Below are 24,856 nucleotides of genomic sequence, written 5' to 3' on the forward strand. Positions count from 1 at the left end.
CTTAAGCTCAAAGTTGTTTGCTCCAATGGTAGGGATAGAGATGCTTCTCCCATAGAAGTCGGGAGTCGGTGCAGTAAAGTCACCCAGCACCTTCCTTGCGTTGTTGGCATTGTTGTTGTTTTCGGCTGCCATGGGTTCTTCTTCTTTGAAGATTTCTGTTAGGTCCTCTACAGAGAGTTGTGCCTTAGTTTCTCTTAGCTTTCGCTTCAAGGTCCTTTCAGGTTCAGGGTCAGCTTCAACAAGAATGCCTTTGTCTTTGTTCCTGCTCATATGAAAGAGAAGAGAACAAGAAAATATGGAATCCTCTATGTCACAGTATAGAGATTCCTTGAGGTGTCAGAGGAACAGAATAATAGAAGAAAGAGGTAGAAGAATTCGAACTTAGTGAGATAGAGTTCGAATTGTGCATTGAGAAGGAGTGGTACTCCATAAATAGAAGGATGTGAGAAGAGAGGAAGAAATTTTCGAAAATTAATTAAAAAGATTTTAAAAACATTTTGAAAAACTTTAATTTGATTTTCGAAAATCAAGAGTGAGAAAGAGATCAAGTAATTTTTGAAAAAGATTTGAAATTAGAAATTAAAAAGATATGATTGAAAACTATTTTGAAAAAGATGTGATTAAAAAGATTTGATTGAAAAGTTATGGTTTTAAAAAAAAAAAGATATGATTGAAAAACAGTTTAAAAAGATTTGATTTTGAAAATTAATGACTTGCCTAACAAGAAAAGATATGATTCAAACATTAAACCTTTCTCAACAGAAAAGGCAACATACTTGAAATGTTCAATCAAATCATTAATTGTTAGCAAGTATCTTTGAAAAAGGAAAGAAATTGATTTTGAAAACATTTATTTGAAAAGATATGATTTGAAAAAGATTTGATTTTGAAAAACTTTGAAAACTTGAAAAAAAATTGATTTTGAAAACAAAATCCTCCCCCTTGTGCCATCCTGGCGTTAAACGCCCAGAATGGTGCACATTCTGGCGTTTAACGCCCAATGCACTACCTTTTTGGGCGTTAAACGCCCAACCAGGCACCCTGGCTGGTGTTTAAATGCCAGTCTGTCCTTCTTCACTGGGCGTTTTGAACGCCCAGCTTTTTCTGTGTAATTCCTCTGCTGCATGTTCTGAATCTTCAGTTCCCTGTACTATTGACTTGAGAATAGAACCAAGATCAAATAAACAATGCATGCAAGACACCAAACTTAAAATTAGACACTAGACTCAACAAGAAACATAAAATCTTTTTTTTTGGTTTTTATGGTTTTGTAAATTTTTTGTGCTTTTTCGAAAATTATATGAAAATAGAAAATAAAGGTTTCAGAATTCTTAATTTGAATTCCAAAAATCATTGCAATGCTAGTCTAAGACTCCGGTCCAGGAATTAGACATGGCTTCACAGCCAGCCAAGCTTTCAAAGAAAGCTTCGGTCCAAAACACTAGACATGGCCAATGGCCAGCCAAGCCTTAGCAGATCATTGCTCCAATAGCAAGATTGATAGAAATCAACAAGCTCTTGTGATGATAAGTTGAAACCTCGGTCCAATAAGATTAGACATGGCTTCTCAGCCAGCCAGATTTCAACAGATCATCATGAAACTCTAGAACTCATTCTTAAGAATTCTGAAAAATACCTAATCTAAGCAACAAGATGAACCGTCAGTTGTCCATACACGAAACAATCCCCGGCAACGGCGCCAAAAACTTGGTGGGCGGAAATTGTGATCACTACAACTTCGCACCACTGACCAGCAAGTGCACTGGGTCGTCCAAGTAATAAACCTTACGCGAGTAAGGGTCGATCCCACGGAGATTGTTGGTATGAAGCAAGCTATGGTCACCTTGTAAATCTTAGTCAGGCAGACTCAAATGGGTATAGATGATGAATAAAACATAAAGATAAAGATAGAGATACTTATGTATTCCATTGGTAGGAATTTCAGATAAGCGTATGAAGATGCTTGGTCCCTTCCGTCTCTCTGCTTTCCTACCGTCTTCATCCAATCCTTCTTACTCCTTTCCATGGCAAGCTTATGCAAGGGTTTCACCGTTGTCAGTGGCTACCTCCTATCCTCTCAGTGGAAATGTTCAACGCACCCTGTCACGGCACGGCTATCCATCTATCGGTTCTCGATCAGGCCGGAATAGAATCCAGTGATTCTTTTGTGTCTGTCACTAACGCCCCGCCCTCAGGAGTTTGAAGCACGTCATAGTCATTCAATCATTGAATCCTACTCAGAATACCACAGACAAGGTTAGACCTTCCGGATTCTCTTGAATGCCGCCATCAGTTCTTGCCTATACCACGAAGACTCTGATCTCACGGAATGGCTGGCTCGGTTGTCAGGCGATCAACCATGCATCGTGTATCAGGAATCCAAGAGATATTCACCCAATCTAAGGTAGAACGGAGGTGGTTGTCAGTCACACGTTCATAGGTGAGAATGATGATGAGTGTCACGGCTCATCACATTCATCAAGTTGAAGAACAAGTGATATCTTGGAACAAGAACAAGCGGAATTGAATAGAAGAACAATAGTAATTGCATTAATATTCGAGGTACAGCAGAGCTCCACACCTTAATCTATGGTGTGTAGAAACTCCACCGTTGAAAATACATAAGAACAAGGTCTAGGTATGGCCGTGAGGCCAGCCTCCCAAAGTGATCAAAAGATCTAAAGATCAAAAGACTCCAAAGATCAGAAGATGAAAATACAATAGTAAAAGGTCCTACTTATAGGGAACTAGTAGCCTAAGGATTACAAGGATGAGTAAATGACATAAAAATCCACTTCCGGGCCCACTTGGTGTGTGCTTGGGCTGAGCAATGAAGCATTTTTCGTGTAGAGACTCTTCTTGGAGTTAAACGCCAGCTTTGGTGCCAGTTTGGGCGTTTAACTCCCATTCTTGTGCCAGTTCCGGCGTTTAACGCTGGGAATTCTGAGGGTGACTTTGAACGCCGGTTTGGGCCATCAAATCTTGGGCAAAGTATGGATTATGATATATTGTTGGAAAGCCCAGGATGTCTACTTTCCAACGCCGTTGAGAGCGCGCCAATTGGGCTTCTGTAGCTCCAGAAAATCCACTTCGAGTGCAGGGAGGTCAGAATCCAACAGCATCTGCAGTCATTTTCAGTCTCTGAATCAGATTTTTGCTCAGGTCCCTCAATTTCAGCCAGAAAATACCTGAAATCACAGAAAAATACACAAACTCATAGTAAAGTCCAGAAAAGTAAATTTTAACTAAAAACTAATAAAAATATACTAAAAACTAAACCAAATATACTAAAAACATACTAAAAACAATGCCAAAAAGCGTACAAATTATCCGCTCATCAACTGTATAAACCCATGCTGGATTGCTGGTCAACACCACCTTCATTCCTGGGGAGAAACCTTCAATGGGGATCTTTTTTTTTCTCCATTCTCTGGATACTTTCTTCTTTTTGGGAACCTCCTCCTTGGTAGATGATGCATTCCCAACACCAAACTTAGGTTTGATGTCAGGAGAAATTTTATTGATTGTTACCAAGGGAGGTTTGAGCTGCAGATTCTGCTGTGTATCATCAGGGGATTTTTGAAGGGTTGGATCAATAAGCTCAGCTTGCATGCACCTCTCTTCTTCACCTGTTGGATGTATATCTTTGAAGACATGAAAGACCAGTTGCTCATTATGCACTCTAAGCACTAATTCACCCACTTCTACATCAATTAAAGCTCTTCCAGTGGCTAGGAACGGTCTTCCTAGAATTATAGAGGCATTTTTATCCTCCCCCATGTCAGGAATCACAAAGTCTGCTGGGAGGAAGAATTTACCCACTTTAACCTAGATATTTTCCAATAATCCGTATGCAGGCTTCATAGATTTATCTGCCATCTGCAATGCTATCTTTGTGGGTTGTGCCTCTTGGATTTGCAGCTTCTTCATCACAGACAAGGGCATTAGATTTATGCTTGCTCCCAGATCACATAGGGCTTTCTCAAAGGTTGTGCTCCCAATGGTGCATGGAATTTGAAAGCTTCCTGGATCTAGCATCTTCCTTGGCAAGCTATTCTGAATTACAGCACTACATTCCTTAGTCAGGACTACTGTCTCATCTCCCTTTAAACGCTTTTTCTTTGACAACAGCTCCTTCATGAATTTGACATAGATAGGCATTTGCTCCAAAACCTCAGCAAAAGGAATATTGATTTGTAACTTTATGAAGATTTTCAAGAACTTTGAAAACTGCTTGTCCTTGATCTCCTTTTGAAGTCTCTGAGGATATGGCATCTTAGGCTTGTAGTCAGGAGCCTTTGGTAAAGTAGGATAAGTGTCAAGAGAATCTGGGAATGGGTTGTCCACACGCTTTGGAGGGGCGTGCTCCAATTCTCCCTTCTTCTCCTCTGGAGCTTCCTTTTCAACTAACTCTTCATTGGCCTTGGTCTCAGAGCCAGCTACTTTACCACTTCTCAATTGAATAACCTTGCAATCTTCTCCTAGGTTCACCACTGTATCACCTTGAAATGTACTTGCAGACCTCTCAAGTATTTGCTTGCTCAGTTGGCCCACTAGCACCTCTAAATTTCTAATGGAGGCTCTGATTTCCTGCATAACTTGTGCTTCCGTACTTGCCACTTGTCCACTTATCACGGAGATAGCCTTGCATTCCTCTCTTGGATTTGGAATTGTGTTACTAGGAAGGCTATTAGTGGTCCTCTGATCAATTTCATTAACTCTGGTGGCTATCTGACCCATTTGAATCTCAAGGTTCTTGATGGATGCTCTGGTTTCTTGTCTAAAACCTGTCAATATTGCTTCCAAATTACTGTTCTGTTGGAAATTGCCCTGAGAATTATTGTTGAAGTTCTGAGGTCTCTGAGGTTGATCCTTCCATCCAAAATTTGGGTGATTTTTCCATCCCTGGTTGTATGTCTTAGAATATGGGTCATTGTTGGGATTTCTAGGACCACTCCCCATGTAATTCACCTGTTCAAAAGAAGGTTGAGCATAATCATAATTATCATTTTGCACAAAATTACTTGCCATGTCATAGGAGACTTCCTGTGGTGGATTTTGGGTGTTGATAGCTGAGACTTGCATGCCACCCATTTGTTGAGTAAGTAGATTGCTGAGACATTAGCTTGTTCTGAGCAAGAAGAGCATTAACAACATCTACTTCCAACACGCCTCTCTTCTGAGGGGTTTCAGAATTCACAGGAGTCCTGTTAGAGGAGTATAAATATTGGTTGCTTGCAACCATTCAATAAGCTCAATAGTCTCCTCCGGTGTCTTCTTTTTGTGCAATGAACCTCCTGCAAAATTATCTAAGCACATCTTGGACATTTCACCCAAACCTTCATAAAACATATCTAGTTGAGTCCATTTGGAGAACATGTCCGGAGGGCATTGCCTAGTCAGTAATTTGTATATCTCCCAAGCTTCATATAGAGTCTCACCATCCTTCTGCCTGAAGGTCTGAACTTCAACCCTAAGCTTAGTCAGCTTCTTTGGTGGAAAAAATTTTGTGAGAAACTCAGTAACCACCTTGTTCCAAGTATCCAAACTCTCCTTGGGTTGGAAATCCAGCCATAGCTTTGCTCCATCCCTCAGAGCAAACGGGAAGAGCATGAGTTTGTACACATCTGGGTTTACTCCATTTGTCTTCACAGTATCACAAATCTGCAGAAAACTAGAAATAAATTGATTTGGATCTTCGTTGGGAAGACTGTGATACTGGCAGTTTGGTTGCACCAGAGTGACCAGTTGAGGCTTCAACTCAAAGTTGTTCGCAGCAATGGGAGGCACCACAATGCTCTTTCCATACAGATCCGCTGTAGGAGTGGAGAAAGAACCAAGTACTCTCCTTTGTTGTTCATTCTCATTCGGATTTGCTGCATTGGCCTTCTCAGTATTATTCGGATCCATAGCGAATTATGCAGCCTTGTAAAGTCTTGCTTGTTGTAAATGCCACCTGAAAGTCCTTTCAGGTTCAGGATCAAAGCCTAATAAATGTTCTTTGTCTCTGTTCCTGCGCATAAACAAACAGAAAACAAGAAAGAATGAGAATCTCTACGTCAGAGTGTAGAGAATTCCCAATGAGGTAACCTGTGTAAAGAGATAAAAATATTGAATAAAATAAACAGAAAAAAATAATAAATAGGTAACATCAAACTTAATTTCAGAAATTAAGAAAAATATTGGTGCTATTTATTTATTAAATTTTTTTTCGAAATCTTATTTTTTTATTTTTTATTTAATTTTTTTTATTTAAATAATAAAAGAAAGAAAAAAAGGAAAACGTAAAGGGGAGGGGGGAACGAAAGAAAAAAAAGGAAGTGTAACGGAGAGGAAAAAAATATATATATAAACATAAAAAAAGAGATTTTTTTTTTCAAAAATTTAAAAGCAAAATTTAATTAAAATAAAAATAAAAATGCCTAATCTAAGCAATCAAACAACTAATAGTTATTAATCACTTTCAATCCCCAGCAACGGCGTCAAAAACTTGGTGCGGAATTTTACAACCACACTAACTAACCGGCAAGTGCACCGGGTCGTACCAAGTAATACCTTACGTGAGTAAGGGTCGATCCCACGAGGATTGATGGATTAAGCAACAATAGCGTTTGATAAGATTAGTTAGGCAAGCAGAAAAGGGTTTTGAGATATTCAAAAAGCATCAAACAGTACTTTAATAATTTCAGAAAGCAAGCAGCAATGAGTTGGGAATAAAATATGTTGAGTTAAGAAATTAACTAAAGTTATTAGTGATGACAAACATTATTTTTGGTAAATAAATAATTAGTAAATTACATATTACTAATTATTTATTATGTATTGTAGGCTGATGAGCGGATAATTTGTATGCTTTTTGGCATTGTTTTTAGTATATTTTTAGTATGATCTAGTTAGTTTTTAGTATATTTTTATTAGTTTTTAGTTAAAATTCACTTTTCTGGACTTTACTATGAGTTTGTGTGTTTTTCTGTGATTTCAGGTATTTTCTGGCTGAAATTGAGGGACCTGAGCAAAAATCTGATCCAGAGACTCAAAAGGACTACAGATGCTGTTGGATTCTGACCTCCCTGCACTCGAAGTGGATTTTCTGGAGCTACAGAAGCCCAATTGGCGCGCTCTCAACGGCGTTGGAAAGTAGACATCCTGGGCTTTCCAGCAATATATGATAGTCCATACTTTGCTCAAGATTTGATGGCCTAAACCGGCGTTCAAAGTCACCCTCAGAATTCCCAGCGTTAAACGCCCAAACTGGCACCAAAACGGGAGTTAAACGCCAAGAAGAGTCTCTACACGAAAAATGCTTCATTGCTCAGCCCAAGCACACACCAAGTGGGCCCGGAAGTGGATTTTTATGTCATTTACTCACCTTTGTACACCTTAGGCTACTAGTTTTCTATATATAGAACCTTTTACTATTGTATTTTCATCTTGGGACATCTAGTTCTTAGATCATTGGGAGGCTGGCCTCACGGCCATGCCTAGACCTTATGCTTATGTATTTTCAACGGTGGAGTTTCTACACACCATAGATTAAGGTGTGGAGCTCTGCTGTACCTCGAGTATTAATGCAATTACTATTGTTCTTCCATTCAATTCCGCTTGTTCTTTGTCCAAGATATCACTTGTTCTTCAACATGATGAAGGTGATGATTGACGCCCATCACCATTCTCACTCATAAACAAGGTGACTGACAACCATTCTTGTTCTACAAGCATCTGAGGCTTAGTGAATATCTCTTGGATTCTTTAATCGGAATCCTCGTGGTATAGGCAGGACCTGATGGCGGCATTCAAGAGAATCCGGAAGGTCTAAACCTTGTCTGTGGTATTCTGAGTAGGATTCAATGATTGAATGACTGTGACGTGCTTCAAACCTGTAACCTACTGGGCGTTAGTGACAGACGCAAAAGAGGGATTCTATTCCGGTAGGGGAGGGAACCAAACCGGTGATTGGCAGTACTGTGACAGAGTGCGTGCATTAGCTTTCACTGCGCGGATGGGAGGTAGCTGCTGACAACAGTGAAACCCTACACGAGCTTGCCATGGAAAGGAGTAAGAAGGATTGGATGAAGGCAGTAGGAAAGCAGAGAGACGGAAGGGAAGGCATCTTCATACACTTGTCTGAAGCTCTTACACCAATGATATGCATAAGTATCACTATCTTTATCTTTTATATTATTTTCGTTCATCATCATATATATTTGAGTCTGCCTGACTAAGATTTACAAGGTGACCATAGCTTGCTTCATACCACCAATCTCCGTGGGATCGACCCTTACTCGCGTAAGGTTTATTACTTGGACGACCCAGTGTACTTGCTGGTTAGTTGTGCGAAGTTGTAGTGATCACAATTTTGCGCTACCAAGTTTTTGGCGCCGTTGCCGGGGATTGTTCTTGTGTATGGACAACTGACGGTTCATCTTGTTGCTTAGATTAGGTATTTTTTCTTCAGAGTTCTTAAGAGTGAATTCTAGTGTTTCAAGGTGATGTTCTTATCATCACCAAAGCTGATTGATCTTCATCAATTTAGCTCCTGAATGCAATGTCCTGCTGAAGCTTTGCCGGCCATGTCTAATTCCTTTAGACTAAAGCTTTAGACTAACATTGCATGATTCCTGGAATTCTCATTAAGAATTTTGATATCTTTATTTTCTTTTCCACTTAATTTTCGAAAAAAAAAAGCCAAAAAAAATTACAAAATCATAAAAACCAAAAATATTTCTTGTTTAAGTCTAGTGTCTCATTTTAAGTTTGGTGTCAATTGCATGTTTCTGTTCTTCTTGCATTTTTCGAATTTATGCATGTGTCTTAATTAATCTTCAAGTTGTTCTTGATGATTTTCTTGTTTTGATCTTTGAATTCTATTGACTTGAGTGTTTTGTTGTTTCTCATATGCATTCTCATTTTGTTAGTGTCAGTAGTATACAAACTGCTAAGTTTGGTGTCTTGCATGCATTGTTATTTGATTCTTGTTGCATTTTGATTATTAAAAATCCAAAAATATTTTTTATTTGTGTCTTTTCAAGTCAATAATACAAAGAATTGAAGATTCAGAACATACTGCAGAGGAATTATACAGAAAAAGCTGGGCATTCAAAAATGCCCAGTAAAGAAGACAGACTGGCGTTTAAACGCCAGCCAGGGTGCCTGGTTGGGCGTTTAACGCCCAAAAGGGTAGTAGTTTGGGCGTTAAACGCCAGAATGTGCACATTCTGGGCGTTTAACGCCAGGATGGCACAAGGGGGAAGATTTTGTTTTCAAAATCAATTTTTTTCAAGTTTTCAAAGTTTTTCAAAATCAAATTCTTTCCTTTTTCAAAGATACTTACTAACAATTAATGATTTGATTGAACATTTTTTGCCTTTTCTGTTGAGAAAGGTTTTATGTTTGAATCATATCTTTTCTTGTTAGGCAAGTCATTAATTTTTAAAATCATATCTTTTAAAATTGTTTTCAAATCATATCTTTTAAAATTATTTTCAAATCATATCTTTTTAAAATTGTTTTCAAATCATATCTTCTCAATCACATCTTTTTAAAACCAATCATATCTTCTTAACCACATCTTTTTCAAAATAGTTTTCAATCAAATCTTTTTAATTTCTAATTTCAAAATCTTTTTCAAAAATCACTTTACTTCTTTCCCACTTTTGTTTTCGAAAATCAATTAGTGTTTTTCAAAATGTTTTCAAAATCTTTTACTTAATTTTCGAAAAATTACTTCCCTTCTTCTCACATCCTTCTATTTATGGACTAACACTATCCCTTAATGCAAAATTCGAACTCCATCTTTTTCTGATAAGTTCGAATTTTCTACTTCTGTCTTCTACTCTTCTTTTCCTCTGACAATTAAAGGAATCTCTATACTGTGACATAGAGGATTCCATATTTTCTTGTTCTCTTCTCTTTCATATGAGCAGGAACAGAGACAAAGGCATTCTTGTTGAAGCTGACCCTGAACCTGAAAGGACCTTGAAGAGAAAGCTAAGAGAAGCCAAAGCACAACTCTCTTTAAAGGACCTAACCGAATTCTCCAAAGAAGAAAAACCCATGGCAGCCGAAAACAACAACAATGCCAACAATGCAAGGAAGGTGCTGGGTGACTTTACTGCACCTACTCCCAATTTCTATGGGAGAAGCATCTCTATCCCTGCCATTGGAGCAAACAACTTTGAGCTTAAGCCTCAGTTAGTTTCTCTAATGCAACAGAATTGCAAGTTCCATGGACTTCTAATGGAAGATCCTCATCAGTTTTTAGCTGAGTTCTTGCAAATCTGTGACACTGTCAAGACTAATGGGGTTGACCCTGAGGTCTACAGACTGATGCTATTCCCTTTTGCTGTAAGAGACAGAGCTAGAATATGGTTGGACTCTCAACCTAAAGAAAGCCTGGACTCTTGGGAAAAGCTAGTCAATGCCTTCTTGGCAAAGTTCTTTCCACCTCAAAAATTGAGTAAGCTTAGAGTGGAAGTCCAAACCTTCAGACAGAAGGATGGAGAATCCCTCTATGAAGCTTGGGAAAGATACAAACAATTAATCAGAAGATGTCCTTCAGACATGCTTTCTGAATGGAGCATCATAGGTATTTTCTATGATGGTCTCTCTGAACTATCCAAGATGTCTTTGGATAGCTCTGCTGGAGGATCTCTTCATCTGAAGAAGACGCCTGCAGAAGCTCAAGAATTGATTGAAATGGTTGCAAATAACCAATTCATGTACACTTCTGAAAGGAATCCTGTGAACAATGGGACTAGTCAGAAGAAAGGAGTTCTTGAGATTGACACTCTGAATGCCATATTGGCTCAGAACAAGATATTGACTCAACAAGTCAATTTGATTTCTCAAAGTCTGTCTGGAATGCAAAATGCACCAAACAGTACTAAGGATGCTTCATCTGAGGAAGAAGCTTATGATCCTGAGAACCCTTCCATGGAAGAGGTGAATTACCTAGGAGAACCCTATGGAAACACCTATAATTCTTCATGGAGGAATCACCCAAATTTCTCATGGAAGAATCAAGAGAGACCTCAACAAGGTTTCAATAACAATAATGGTGGAAGAAACAGGTTTAGCAATAGCAAGCCTTTTCCATCATCTTCTCAGCAACAGACAGAGAGTTCTAAGCAGAATACTTCTGACTTAGCAACAATGGTCTCTGATCTAATAAAGACCACTCAAAGTTTCATGAATGAAACAAGGTCCTCCATCAGAAATTTGGAAGGACAAGTGGGACAGCTGAGCAAGAAAATTACTGAACTCCCTCCTAGTACTCTTCCAAGTAATACAGAAGAAAATCCAAAAGGAGAGTGCAAAGCCATAAACATGGCCGAATATGGAGAGGAAAGAGAGGAGGAGGACGCCACTAAGGAAGACCTCAGTGGGCGTGTACCAATCTCCTCTGAGTTCCTCAATGAGGAACCATGGGAATCTGAGGCTCAAATTGAGACCATAGAGATTCCATTGGACTTACTTCTGCCATTCATGAGCTCTAATAAGTATTCTTCCTCTGAAGAGGATGAGTATGTCACTGAAGAGCAAGTTGCTAAATACCTTGGAGCAATCATGAAGCTAAATGACAAGTTATTTGGAAATGAGACTTGGGAGGAAGAACCACCTTTGCTCACCAAAGAACTGGATGACTTGTCTAGGCAGAAACTGCCTCTAAAGAGGCAAGATCCTGGGAAGTTTTCTATACCTTGTACCATAGGCACCATGACCTTCAAAAAGGCCTTGTGTGACTTAGGGTCAAGTGTAAACCTCATGCCCCTCTCTGTAATGGAGAAATTAGGGATCTTTGAGGTGCAAGCTGCAAGAATCTCATTAGAGATGGCAGACAATTCAAGAAAACAAGCTCATGGACTTGTAGAGAATGTTTTGGTGAAGATTGAAGACCATTACATCCCTACTGATTTCATAGTCCTAGAGACTGGGAAGTGCATGGATGAATCCATCATCCTTGGCAGACCCTTCCTAGCCACAGCAAAGGCTGTGATTGATGTTGATAGATGAGAGTTAATCATTCAAGTGAATGAAAAATCCTTGGTGTTTAAGGCCCAAGGACATCCCTCTATCATCATGGAGAGGAAGCATGAAGAGCTTCTCTCAAAACAGAGCCAAGCAGAGCCCCCACAGTCAAACTCTAAGTTTGGTGTTGGGAGGCCACAACCAAACTCTAAGTTTGGTGTTGAACCACCACATTCAAACTCTAAGTTTGGTGTTGGGAGGTTCCAACACGGTTCTGAGTATTTCTGAGGCTCCATGAGAGTCCTCTGTCAAGCTAATGACATTAAAGAAGCGCTTGTTGGGAGGCAACCCAATGTTTTATAGTTAACTATTTTCTTTTGTTATTTTATCTTTTTTGTAGGTTGATGATCATAAGAAGTCACAAAAACAATGAAAAAAGCAAAAACAGAATGAAAAACAGGAAGAAAAATAGCACACCCTGGAGGAGAAGAAGCTGGCGTTCAAACGCCAGTAATGCTAGCTGTTGGGCGTTTAACGCCCAGTCTGGCACCATTCTGGGCGTTTAACGCCAGAAAGGGGCACCAGACTGGCGTTAAACGCCAGTAAAGGGCAACAACCTGGCGTTAAACGCCAGGAATGGGCACCAGCCCGGCGTTTAACGCCAGAAATGGCTCAAAACGTGGATTTTGATGCCATTTGGTGCAGGGATGACTTTTCCTTGACACCTAAGGATCTGTGGACCCCACAGGATCCCCACAAACCCCTCACCTATCAAATCCCATCTCCCTCTCCTCTATTTCTTCTTCTTCTACTCTCTTCTTTCTTCTTTTGCTCGAGGACGAGCAAACCTTTTAAGTTTGGTGTGGTAAAAGCATTGCTTTTTGTTTTTCCATAACCATTTATGGCATCCAAAGCCGGTTCAACTGAGAAGGCATAACCTCAAGCCCATCACTAAGAAGAAGATGGAGCAAACAAGAGACCCCTCTCATCAAGAAATCCCTGAGATACCTCAAGGGATGCACTTTCCTCCACAAGACTATTGGGAGCAACTGAACACCTCCCTAGGAGAACTAAGTTCCAACATGGGACAACTAAGGGTGGAGCACCAAGAACATGCCATCCTCCTCCATGAAATTGGAGAAGATCAAAGGATCATGAGAGAGGAGCAACAAAGACAAGGAAGAGACAGTGAGGAGCTCAAGCACTCCATAGGATCTTCAAGAAGAAGAAAGAGCCGCCATCACTAAGGTGGACCCGTTCTTTAATCTCCTTGTTCTTTATTCTTCTGTTTTTCGAAAATTATGCTTATATTTGTCCATGTTTGTGTCTTATGATCATTAGTGTCTTAGTGTCTATGCCTTAAAGCTATGAATATGAATCCATCACCTTTCTTAAATGAAAACTGTTTTTATCACAAAAGAACAAGAAGTACAGGATTTCAAATTCATCTTTAAAACTAGCTTAATTAGTTTGATGTGGTGACAATACTTGTTGTTTTCTGAATGTATGCTTAAACAGTGCATATGTCTTTTGAATTTGTGGTTCATGAATGTTAAAATTGTTGGCTCTTGAAAGAATGATGAAAAAGGAGACATGTTACTGAGGATCTGAAAAATCATAAAAATGATTCTTGAAGCAAGAAAAAGCAGTGAATACAAAAAAAAAAAAAAAAAAAAAAAAAAAAAAAAGAAAGAAAAAGAAAGAAATAAAGTTGTGATCCAAGGCAATAAGAGTGTGCTTAAGAACCCTGGACACCTCTAATTGGGGACTTTAGCAAAGCTGAGTCACAATCTGAAAAGGTTCACCCAATTATGTGTCTGTGGCATGTATGTATCCGGTGGTAATACTGGAAGACAGAGTGCTTTGGGCCACGGCCAAGACTCAATAAGTAGCTGTGTTCAAGAATCATCATACTTAACTAGGAGAATCAATAACACTATCTGGATTCTGAGTTCCTAAAGAAGCCAATCATTCTGAATTTCAAAGGATAAAGTGAGATGCCAAAACTGTTCGGAGGCAAAAAGCTACTAGTCCCGCTCATCTAATTTGGAGCTTAGTTTCATTGATAATTTGGAGTCTATAGTATATTCTCTTCTTTTTATCTTATTTGATTTTCAGTTGCTTGGGGACAAGCAACAATTTAAGTTTGGTGTTGTGATGAGCGGATAATTTGTATGCTTTTTGGCATTGTTTTTAGTATATTTTTAGTATGATCTAGTTAGTTTTTAGTATATTTTTATTAGTTTTTAGTTAAAATTCACTTTTCTGGACTTTACTATGAGTTTGTGTGTTTTTCTGTGATTTCAGGTATTTTCTGGCTGAAATTGAGGGACCTGAGCAAAAATCTGATCCAGAGACTCAAAAGGACTGCAGATGCTGTTGGATTCTGACCTCCCTGCACTCGAAGTGGATTTTCTGGAGCTACAGAAGCCCAATTGGCGCGCTCTCAACGGCGTTGGAAAGTAGACATCCTGGGCTTTCCAGCAATATATGATAGTCCATACTTTGCCCAAGATTTGATGGCCCAAACCGGCGTTCAAAGTCACCCTCAGAATTCCCAGCGTTAAACGCCCAAACTGGCACCAAAACGGGAGTTAAACGCCAAGAAGAGTCTCTACACGAAAAATGCTTCATTGCTCAGCCCAAGCACACACCAAGTGGGCCCGGAAGTGGATTTTTATGTCATTTACTCACCTTTGTACACCTTAGGCTACTAGTTTTCTATATATAGAACCTTTTACTATTGTATTTTCATCTTGGGACATCTAGTTCTTAGATCATTGGGAGGCTGGCCTCACGGCCATGCCTAGACCTTATGCTTATGTATTTTCAACGGTGGAGTTTCTACACACCATAGATTAAGGTGTGGAGCTCTGCTGTACCTCGAGTATTAATGCAATTACTATTGTTCTTCCATTCAATTCCGCTTGTTCTTTGTCCAAGATATCACTTGTTCTTCAACATGATGAAGGTGATGATTGACGCCCATCACCATTCTCACTCATGAACAAGGTGACTGACAACCATTCTTGTTCTACAAGCATCTGAGGCTTAGTGAATATCTCTTGGATCCTTTAATCGGAATCCTCGTGGTATAGGCAGGACCTGATGGCGGCATTCAAGAGAATCCGGAAGGTCTAAACCTTGTCTGTGGTATTCTGAGTAGGATTCAATGATTGAATGACTGTGACGTGCTTCAAACCTGTAACCTACTGGGCGTTAGTGACAGACGCAAAAGAGGGATTCTATTCCGGTAGGGGAGGGAACCAAACCGGTGATTGGCAGTACTGTGACAGAGTGCGTGCATTAGCTTTCACTGCGCGGATGGGAGGTAGCTGCTGACAACAGTGAAACCCTACACGAGCTTGCCATGGAAAGGAGTAAGAAGGATTGGATGAAGGCAGTAGGAAAGCAGAGAGACGGAAGGGAAGGCATCTTCATACACTTGTCTGAAGCTCTTACACCAATGATATGCATAAGTATCACTATCTTTATCTTTTATATTATTTTCGTTCATCATCATATATATTTGAGTCTGCCTGACTAAGATTTACAAGGTGACCATAGCTTGCTTCATACCACCAATCTCCGTGGGATCGACCCTTACTCGCGTAAGGTTTATTACTTGGACGACCCAGTGCACTTGCTGGTTAGTTGTGCGAAGTTGTAGTGATCACAATTTCGCGCACCATAGGCCAAATCCAATTCCATAGCCCAAATGGAATGAAAAATAAACAGAAAAGGTTAGTGGGCTGAATGGTAAGTAAAATAAAAAAAAAAGCCCAAAATCATTCATCACAAGTTCAATTCTTCAAAGAAGCAAAAGCAAGAAACCAACGGGCTGAACTTATGAAAAACCCGATCCAAGCCCGAAGAGATTTCAATTCCCTCCATCTTGCTTTTACCAAAGCAACGTTCTTCTCCTCACCGACCATGTCAAATCACAAGATTCAGAAAAGTAAGAAAGAGAAAGAGAGAGACCTTCTTCCATAAGCCTTTCACCAAAGAAGAGAGAAAGAGAAAGACTAAGCTTGAAAGGCAGATATCAAATCACCCAGTTCAAACCAAATCAAGCTTAGGTTAAAGGTAACCCATTTCCTCTTGCATGTATCAAATCTTCTTCTCTTCCTCCCAACACTCTGCAAGTCCGAAAATGGCACACAAAGAAAAGTTGTTTTCTGCCCTAATCTACTGTATATCCACGGCCATAAACAAGACTTGGGGACCAAGTTGTTTTTCAAGGTCTAAGATCAAATTGACCATAGGAAGATGTCCATAGTTGTTGCTTTGTGGCTTTCGGTCAAGATAAAGAAGTCAGAAGCAAAGTTTCTATTCTGGGGATTAAAGAGAAAAAGTGAGTCTGTGGGTTGGTGAAGCTCAAGGTTCAAGGTGTTGACCTTGGAAGAAGAATCCAACATCATGCAAGGAGATAAAAGAGGTTTGCGCTTCATTCAGAAACCAAGGAGAGAAAACCACTGAATAGAGGTTTTGTTCTGAGAGAGCTCTTTGAAGAAGTTCAACTAATTGGACAGTGTAACCTAATCAAAGGTGCATTCCGCCAGTATGAAGAACTGAATCAAAGGCTTGCCAATCTGGTTTTTCGCATAGCACAGAGGTTGTTGATGAAGTCAATCTCCTTCATGTTTTTCTGATTGTAATGTACTTTTCTATGTTTATCTTTTTGTAATTTCTTGTGAGAAAAGGCATTGTGAGAAAGCTCAAGTAAAAGCCATGAGTGAAAAAAGGATGAGTGATACACTTGAGAGAAAAAGCCTAGAGTTATTTTCTGATTTCTTTAGGTTGGTTAAGTGTCTTGTATCTTGTACCTGGTTGGTATCCCTTTCTTAGTTGGGTTAGCACTAAGAGTGAATAGTTAGGAGTTAGTATAGCCAATGTCAAGTTAGGATAGAACTTGAGTGTGAAATTGGTGTATGTAATTCTGTTAACTATAGTGAAATTCTTCCATAATTGTGGAGGAGAATGGATGTAGGTTGCATATCACAAGGCAACCGAACTAGGATACATGCTGGTGTTCGCTTTTCTCTTCTCTGCTGAGTTCTGTTTTCTGAAATTCATGAGATAAAAATAAATTGTCTCACAAATTTCCGTTGCTAAGTTCAAACAAAAAAAGAATTGTAATTTTGTTTAAAAAGGGTCATAACAGCAACTTAAAAAGGAAGGCATAGATTCAACCCCCCCTTCTCTAAGCCTACCACAACCTTCAATTGGTATCAGGAGCTAAGGTCTCAAGAATCAAGCTTAACCACTTGGAGCAAAGATCCAATGGCAAACAACTTGGGCACAACCACAGTTGCTTACACCCTCACTGAAGGCCAGTCAAACAACCGGCCACCCTTCTTCAACGGGAAGAACTATTCCTACTGGAAATAAAGGATAAGGATCTTCATCCAATCCATTGACTACAACATATGGAAGATCGTTGTGAGCGGTCCAAAGATCCCAACAAAAACAAGTGCTGATGGAGTGGTGACTCCAAAAGAAGAAGCTGAATGGAATGAAGATGATAAGAAGAAGATAGAGCTGAATGCTAAAGCAATCAACCTTCTTCACTGTGCTATCAGCTTTGAAGAGTACCAGAAGGTGTCTAGATGCAAGACAACCAAAGAAATCTGGAAAAAACTCCAGGTTACACACGAAGGCACTAAACAAGTCAAAGAAACGAGGATTGATATGCTGCGAAAAGAGTACGAGATGTTTAGCATGAAGGATGGAGAAAGCATTGATGAAGAGTTTGAGAGATTCTCAATCATAATCAACAACCTTGATGCTCTGGGTACAAACTATGCAGAACAAACCTTGGTGAAAAAACTCCTTAGAAGCCTCACAAAAGAGTGGGAAAACACTGCCACTGTCCTAACCGAGAGTAACAACATAAGTCTCATAACCTATGATGAGCTGAGAGGAAAACTCCTTGCCTATGAAGCCACACACACAAACACAGACTCAAAGAAAAAGGGAATAGCCCTCAAGTCACAAATAGAACCAAAAGAGAGTGAGTCTTTGGTGCGCGAAATTGTGAACAATACTTTTTCACAACTCTCATAATCCCCGGTCATGAACTCCAAAAACTTGGTAGCTCAATTCCATGGCATTACACAACTTCGCACAACTAACCAGCAAGTGCACTGGGTCGTCCAAGTAATAAACCTTACGCGAGTAAGGGTCGATCCCACGGAGATTGTTAGTATGAAGCAAGCTATGGTCATCTTGTAAATCTTAGTCAGGCAGACTCAAATGGATATGGTGATGAACGAAAATAACATAAAAGATAAAGATAGAGATACTTATGTAATTCATTGGTAGGAACTTCAGATAAGCGCATGAAGATGCCTTCCCTTCCGTCTCTCTGCTTCCCTACTGTCTTCATCCAATCCTTCTTATTCCTTTCCATGGCAAGCTTGTGTAGGGTTTCACCGTTGTCAATGGCTACCTCCCATCCCCTCAGTGAAAACGATTGCATATGCTCTGTCACAGCACGCGGAATTCAGCTGTCGGTTCTCGGTCAGGCCGGAATAGAATCCATCGATTCTTTTGCGTCTGTCACTAACGCCCCGCCTGCTAGGAGTTTGAAGCACGTCACAGTCATTCAATCATTGAATCCTACTCAGAATACCACAGACAAGGTTAGACCTTCCGGATTCTCTTGAATGCTGCCATCAGTTCTCGCCTATACCACGAAGACTCTGATCTCACGGAATGGTTGGCTCGTTTGTCAGGCGAGCACTCGGTTGTCAGGCGATCAACCATGCATCGTGCAATCAGGAATCCAAGAGATATTCACTAGAGCCTTGGTTGCTTGTAGAACAAAAGTGGTTGTCAGTCACCTTGTTCATAAGTGAGAATGATGATGAGTGTCACGGATCATCACATTCATCAAGTTGAAGAACAAGTGATATCTTAGAACAAGAACAAGCGGAATTGAATGGAAGAACAATAGTAATTGCATTAATACTCGAGGTACAGCAGAGCTCCACACCTTAATCTATGGTGTGTAGAAACTCCACCGTTGAAAATACATAAGCATAAGGTCTAGGCATGGCCGAATGGCCAGCCTCCCAGTGATCTAAGATAGCATAAAACACGAAGATAGCTACCCCGATATCTCAATACAATAGTAAAAGGTCCTACTTATAGAAAACTAGTAGCCTAGGGTGTACAGAGATGAGTAAATGACATAAAAATCCACTTCCGGGCCCACTTGGTGTGTGCTTGGGCTGAGCAATGAAGCATTTTCGTGTAGAGACTCTTCTTGGAGTTAAACGCCAGCTTTTATGCCAGTTTGGGCGTTTAACTCCCATTTGGGTGCCAGTTCCAGCGTTTAACGCTGGGATTCCTGAGGGTGACTTTGAACGCCAGTTTGGGCCATCAAATCTTGGGCAAAGTATGGACTATCATATATTGCTGGAAAGCCCAGGATGTCTACTTTCCAACGCCGTTGAGAAAGCGCCAATTGGGCTTCTGTAGCTCCAGAAAATCTACTTAGAGTGCAGGGAGGTCAGAATCCAACAGCATCTGCAGTCCTTTTCAGTCTCTGAATCAGATTTTTGCTCAGGTCCCTCAATTTCAGCCAGAAAATACCTGAAATCACAGAAAAACACACAAACTCATAGTAAAGTCCAGAAAAGTGATTTTTAACTAAAAACTAATAAAAATATACTAAAAACTAACTAGATCATACCAAAAACATACTAAAAACAATGCCAAAAAGTGTATAAATTATCCGCTCATCACAACACCAAACTTAAATTGTTGCTTGTCCTCAAGCAACTAAAAATCAAATAAGATAAAAAGAAGAGAATGTGCAATGAATTCCAAAAACATCTATGAAGATCAGTATTAATTAGATGAGCGGGGCTTTTAGCTTTTTGCCTCTGAACAGTTTTGGCATCTCACTCTATCCTTTGCAACTCAGAATGATTGGCTTCTTTAGGAACTCAGAATCCAGATAGTGTTATTGATTCTCCTAGTTAAGTATGATGATTCTTGAACACAGCTACTTTATGAGTCTTGGCCGTGGCCCAAAGCACTCTGTCTTCCAGTATTACCACCGGATACATACATGCCACAGACACATAATTGGGTGAACCTTTTCAGATTGTGACTCAGCTTTGCTAAAGTCCCCAATTAGAGGTGTCCAGGGTTCTTAAGCACACTCTTTTTGCCTTGGATCACAACTTTATTCTTTCTTTTTCTTTCTTTTTCTTTTTCCCCCCTTTTTTTTCGTTTTTTTTTCGTTTTTTTTTTCGTTTTTTTTTTCGTTTTTTTTTTGTATTCACTGCTTTTTCTTGCTTCAAGAATCATTTTTATGATTTTTCAGATCCTCAGTAACATGTCTCCTTTTTCATCATTCTTTCAAGAGCCAACATTCATGAACCACAAATTCAAGATACATATGCACTGTTTAAGCATACATTCAGAGAACAAGAGTATTGCCACCACATCAAAATAATTAAACTATTATAAAATTCAAAATTCATGCAATTCTTTCTTTGTTTTTCAATTAAGCACGTTTTTATTCAAGAAAGGTGATGGATTCATAGGACATTCATAACTTTAAGGCATAGACACTAAGACACTAATGATCACAAGACACAAACATGGATAAACATAAGCATAAAATTCGAAAAACAGAAGAATAAAGAACAAGGAAATCAAAGAACGGGTCCACCTTAGTGATGGCGGCTCTTTCTTCCTCTTGAAGATCCTATGGAGTGCTTGAGCTCCTCAATATCTCTTCCTTGTCTTTGTTGCTCCTCCCTCATGATTCTTTGGTCTTCTCTAATTTCATGAAGGATGATGGAGTGTTCTTGATGCTCCACCCTTAGTTGTCCCATGTTGGAACTCAACTCTCCTAGGGAGGTGTTTAGTTGCTCCCAATAGTTTTGTGGAGGAAAGTGCATCCCTTGAGGCATCTCAGGGATCTCATGATGAGTGGGGTCTCTTGTGTGCTCCATCCTTTTCTTAGTGATGGGCTTGTCTTCATCAATGGGGATGTCTCCCTCTATGTCAACTCCTACTGAATAACAGAGGTGACAAATGAGATGAGGAAAGGCTAACCTTGCCAAGGTAGAGGACTTGTCCGCCATCTTGTAGAGTTCTTGGGCTATAACCTCATGAACCTCTATTTCTTCTCCAATCATGATGCTATGGATCATGATAGCCCGGTCTATGGTAACTTCGGACCGGTTGCTAGTGGGAATGATTGAGCGTTGTATAAACTCTAACCATCCTCTAGCCACGGGCTTGAGGTCATGCCTTCTCAATTGAACCGGCTTTCCTCTTGAATCTCTCTTCCATTGGGCGCCCTCTTCACATATGACTGTGAGGACTTGGTCCAACCTTTGATCAAAGTTGACCCTTCTAGTGTAAGGATGTTCATCTCCTTGCGTCATAGGCAAGTTGAACGCCAACCTCACATTCTCCGGACTAAAATCCAAGTATTTCCCCCGAACCATAGTAAGATAATCCTTTGGATTTGGGTTCACACTTTGGTCATGGTTCTTGGTGATCCATGCATTGGCATAGAACTCTTGAACCATCAAGATTCCGACTTGTTGAATGGGGTTGGTAAGGACTTCCCAACCTCTTCTTCGGATCTCATGTCGGATCTCCGGATATTCACCCTTTTTGAGTGAAAAAGGGACCTCGGGGATCACCTTCTTCAAGGCCACAACTTCATAGAAGTGGTCTTGATGCACCCTTGAGATGAATCTCTCCATCTCCCATGACTCGGAGGTGGAAGCTTTTGCCTTCCCTTTCCTCTTTCTAGAGGTTTCTCCGGCCTTGGATGCCATAAATGGTTATGGAAAAACGAAAAAGCAACGCTTTTACCACACCAAACTTAAAATGTTTGCTCGTCCTCGAGCAAAAGAAGAAAGAAGAGAGTAGAAGAAGAAGAAATGAGGAGAAAGGGAATGGCTTTGTATTCGGCCAAGGGGAGAGATATGGTGTTTAAGGTGTGTGAAAATGAAGGAGTGAAGGAGGGTTTATATAGGAGAGAGGGAGAGGGATGTTCGGCCATTTGAGGGTGGGTTTGGGTGGGAAAGTGGTTTGAATTTGAATGGTGGGGTAGGTGGGGTTTTATGAAGGATGGATGTGAGTGGTGAAGAGAAAGAAGGGATTTGATAGGTGAGGGGTTTTTGGGGAAGAGGTGTTGAGGTGATTGGTGAAGAAGAGAGAGAGAGTGGTGGGTTTGGTGGGGATCCTGTGGGGTCCACAGATCCTTAGGTGTCAAGGAAAAGTCATCCCTGCACCAAATGGCATTCAAAAACACCTTTTGAGCCAATTCTGGCGTTAAACGCCGGGCTGGTGCCCATTCCTGGCGTTTAACGCCAGGTTCTTGCCCTTTTCTAGCGTTTAACGCCAGTCTGGTGCCCCTTTCTGGCGTTAAACGCCCAGAATGGTGCCAGACTGGGCGTTAAACGCCCAACAGCTAACCTCACTGGCGTTTAAACGCCAGTAGGTGCGTCCTCCAGGGTGTGCTGTTTTTCTTCCTGTTTTTCATTCTGTTTCTGCTTTTTTTTCATTAATTTTGTGACTTCTTATGATCATCAACCTACAAAAGACATAAAATAACAAAAGAAAATAGTTAATTATAAAACATTGGGTTGCCTCCCAACAAGCGCTTCTTTAATGTCATTAGCTTGACAGAGGACTCTCATGGAGCCTCACAGATACTTAGAGCCATGTTGGGACCTCCCAACACCAAACTTAGAGTTTGAATGTGGGGGTTCAACACCAAACTTAGAGTTTGGTTGTGGCCTCCCAACACCAAACTTAGAGTTTGACTGTGGGGGCTCTGTTTGGCTCTGCTTTGAAAGAAGCTCTTCATGCTTCTTCTCCATGGTGATAGAGGGATATCCTTGGGCCTCAAACACCAAGGATTCTTCATTCACTTGAATGCTCAACTCGCCTCTATCAACATCAATCACAGCCTTTGCTGTGGCTAGGAAGGGTCTGCCAAGGATGATGGTTTCATCCATGCACTTCCCAGTCTCTAGGACTATGAAATCAGTAGGGATGTAATGGTCTTCAACTTTAACCAAAACATCCTCTACAAGTCCATAGGCTTGTTTTCTTGAGTTGTCTGCCATCTCTAGTGAGATTTTTTGCAGCTTGCACCTCAAAGATCCCTAGCTTCTCCATTACAGAGAGGGGCATGAGGTTTACACTTGACCCTAAGTCACACAAGGCCTTCTTGAAGGTCATGGTGCCTATAGTATAAGGTATTGAAAACTTCCCAGGATCCTGCCTCTTTTGAGGCAGTTTCTGCCTAGACAAGTCATCCAGTTCTTTGGTGAGCAAAGGAGGTTCATTCTCCCAAGTCTCATTTCCAAATAACTTGTCATTTAGCTTCATGATTGCTCCAAGGTATTTAGCAACTTGCTCTTCAGTGACATACTCATCCTCTTCAGAGGAAGAATACTCATCAGAGCTCATGAATGGCAGAAGTAATTCCAATGGAACCTCTATGGTCTCATTTTGAGCCTCAGATTCCCATGGTTCCTCATTGGGGAACTCATTGGAGGCCAGTGGACGTCCAGTGAGGCTTTCCTCAGTGGCGTTCACTGCCTCTTCTTCCTCCCAGAATTCGGCCATGTTAATGGCTTTGCACTCTCCTTTTGGATTTTCTTCAGTATTGCTTGGGAGAGTACTAGGAGGGAGTTCAGTGATTTTCTTGCTCAGCTGACCCACTTGTCCTTCCAAGTTTCTAATGGAGGACCTTGTTTCAATCATGAAACTTTGAGTGGTTTTGATTATATCAGAGACCATGGTTGCTAAGTCAGAGGTATTCTGCTTAGAACTCTCTGTCTGTTGCTGAGAAGATGATGGAAAAGGCTTGCCATTGCTAAACCTGTTTCTTCCACCATTATTGTTGTTAAAACCTTGTTGAGGTCTTTCTTGATTCTTCCATGAGAAATTTGGGTGATTTCTCCATGAAAAATTATAAGTGTTTCCATAGGGTTCTCCTAGGTAATTCACCTCTTCCATTGAAGGGTTCTCAGGATCATAGGCTTCTTCTTTAGATGAAGCATCCTTAGTACTGCTTGGTGCACTTTGCATTCCAGACAGACTTTGAGAAATCAAATTGACTTGTTGAGTCAATATCTTGTTCTGAGCCAAAATGGCATTCAGAGTATCAATCTCAAGAACTCCTTTCTTCTGATTAGTCCCATTGTTCACAGGATTCCTTTCAGAAGTGTACATGAATTGGTTATTTGCAACCATTTCAATTAGCTCTTGAGCTTCTGTAGGCGTCTTCTTCAAATGAAGAGATCCTCCAGCAGAGCTATCCAAAGACATCTTGGATAGTTCAGAGAGACCATCATAGAAAATACCTATGATGCTCCATTCAGAAAGCATGTCAGAAGGACATTTTCTGATCAATTATTTGTATCTTTCCCAAGCTTCATAGAGGGATTCTCCATCCTTCTGTCTGAAGGTTTGGACTTCCACTCTAAGCTTACTCAATTTTTGAGGTGGAAAGAACTTTGCCAAGAAGGCATTGACTAGCTTTTCCCATGAGTCCAGGCTTTCTTTAGGTTGAGAGTCCAACCATGTTCTAGCTCTGTCTCTTACAGCAAAAGGGAATAGCATAAGTCTGTAGACCTCAGGGTCAACCCCATTAGTCTTGACAGTGTCACAGATTTGCAAGAATTCAGCTAAAAACTGATGGAGATCTTCCAATGGAAGTCCATGAAACTTGCAATTCTGTTGCATTAGAGAAACTAATTGAGGCTTAAGCTCAAAGTTGTTTGCTCCAATGGCAGGGATAGAGATGCTTCTCCCATAGAAGTCGGGAGTAGGTGCAGTAAAGTCACCCAGCACCTTCCTTGCATTGTTGGCATTGTTGTTTTCGGCTGCCATG

At 40.3% G+C, this 24,856-nt stretch overlaps 2 non-coding genes across 2 annotated transcripts; one reads left to right on the forward strand and one right to left on the reverse strand.

The window, feature by feature from the left end:
- Positions 1–10,458: 10,458 nt before the first annotated feature.
- On the reverse strand, positions 10,459–10,566 carry LOC130952955 (small nucleolar RNA R71). The gene has a single exon (XR_009075128.1). It is a non-coding gene; the product is annotated as a small nucleolar RNA R71 (small nucleolar RNA).
- Positions 10,567–24,345: 13,779 nt separating this feature from the next.
- Positions 24,346–24,453, forward strand: LOC130953622 (small nucleolar RNA R71). The gene has a single exon (XR_009075784.1). It is a non-coding gene; the product is annotated as a small nucleolar RNA R71 (small nucleolar RNA).
- The last annotated feature ends 403 nt before the right edge of the window (positions 24,454–24,856 follow it).

The sequence above is a fragment of the Arachis stenosperma genome, chromosome 9 (genome assembly GCF_014773155.1).
Source record: "Arachis stenosperma cultivar V10309 chromosome 9, arast.V10309.gnm1.PFL2, whole genome shotgun sequence".
NCBI lineage: Eukaryota > Viridiplantae > Streptophyta > Magnoliopsida > Fabales > Fabaceae > Arachis > Arachis stenosperma.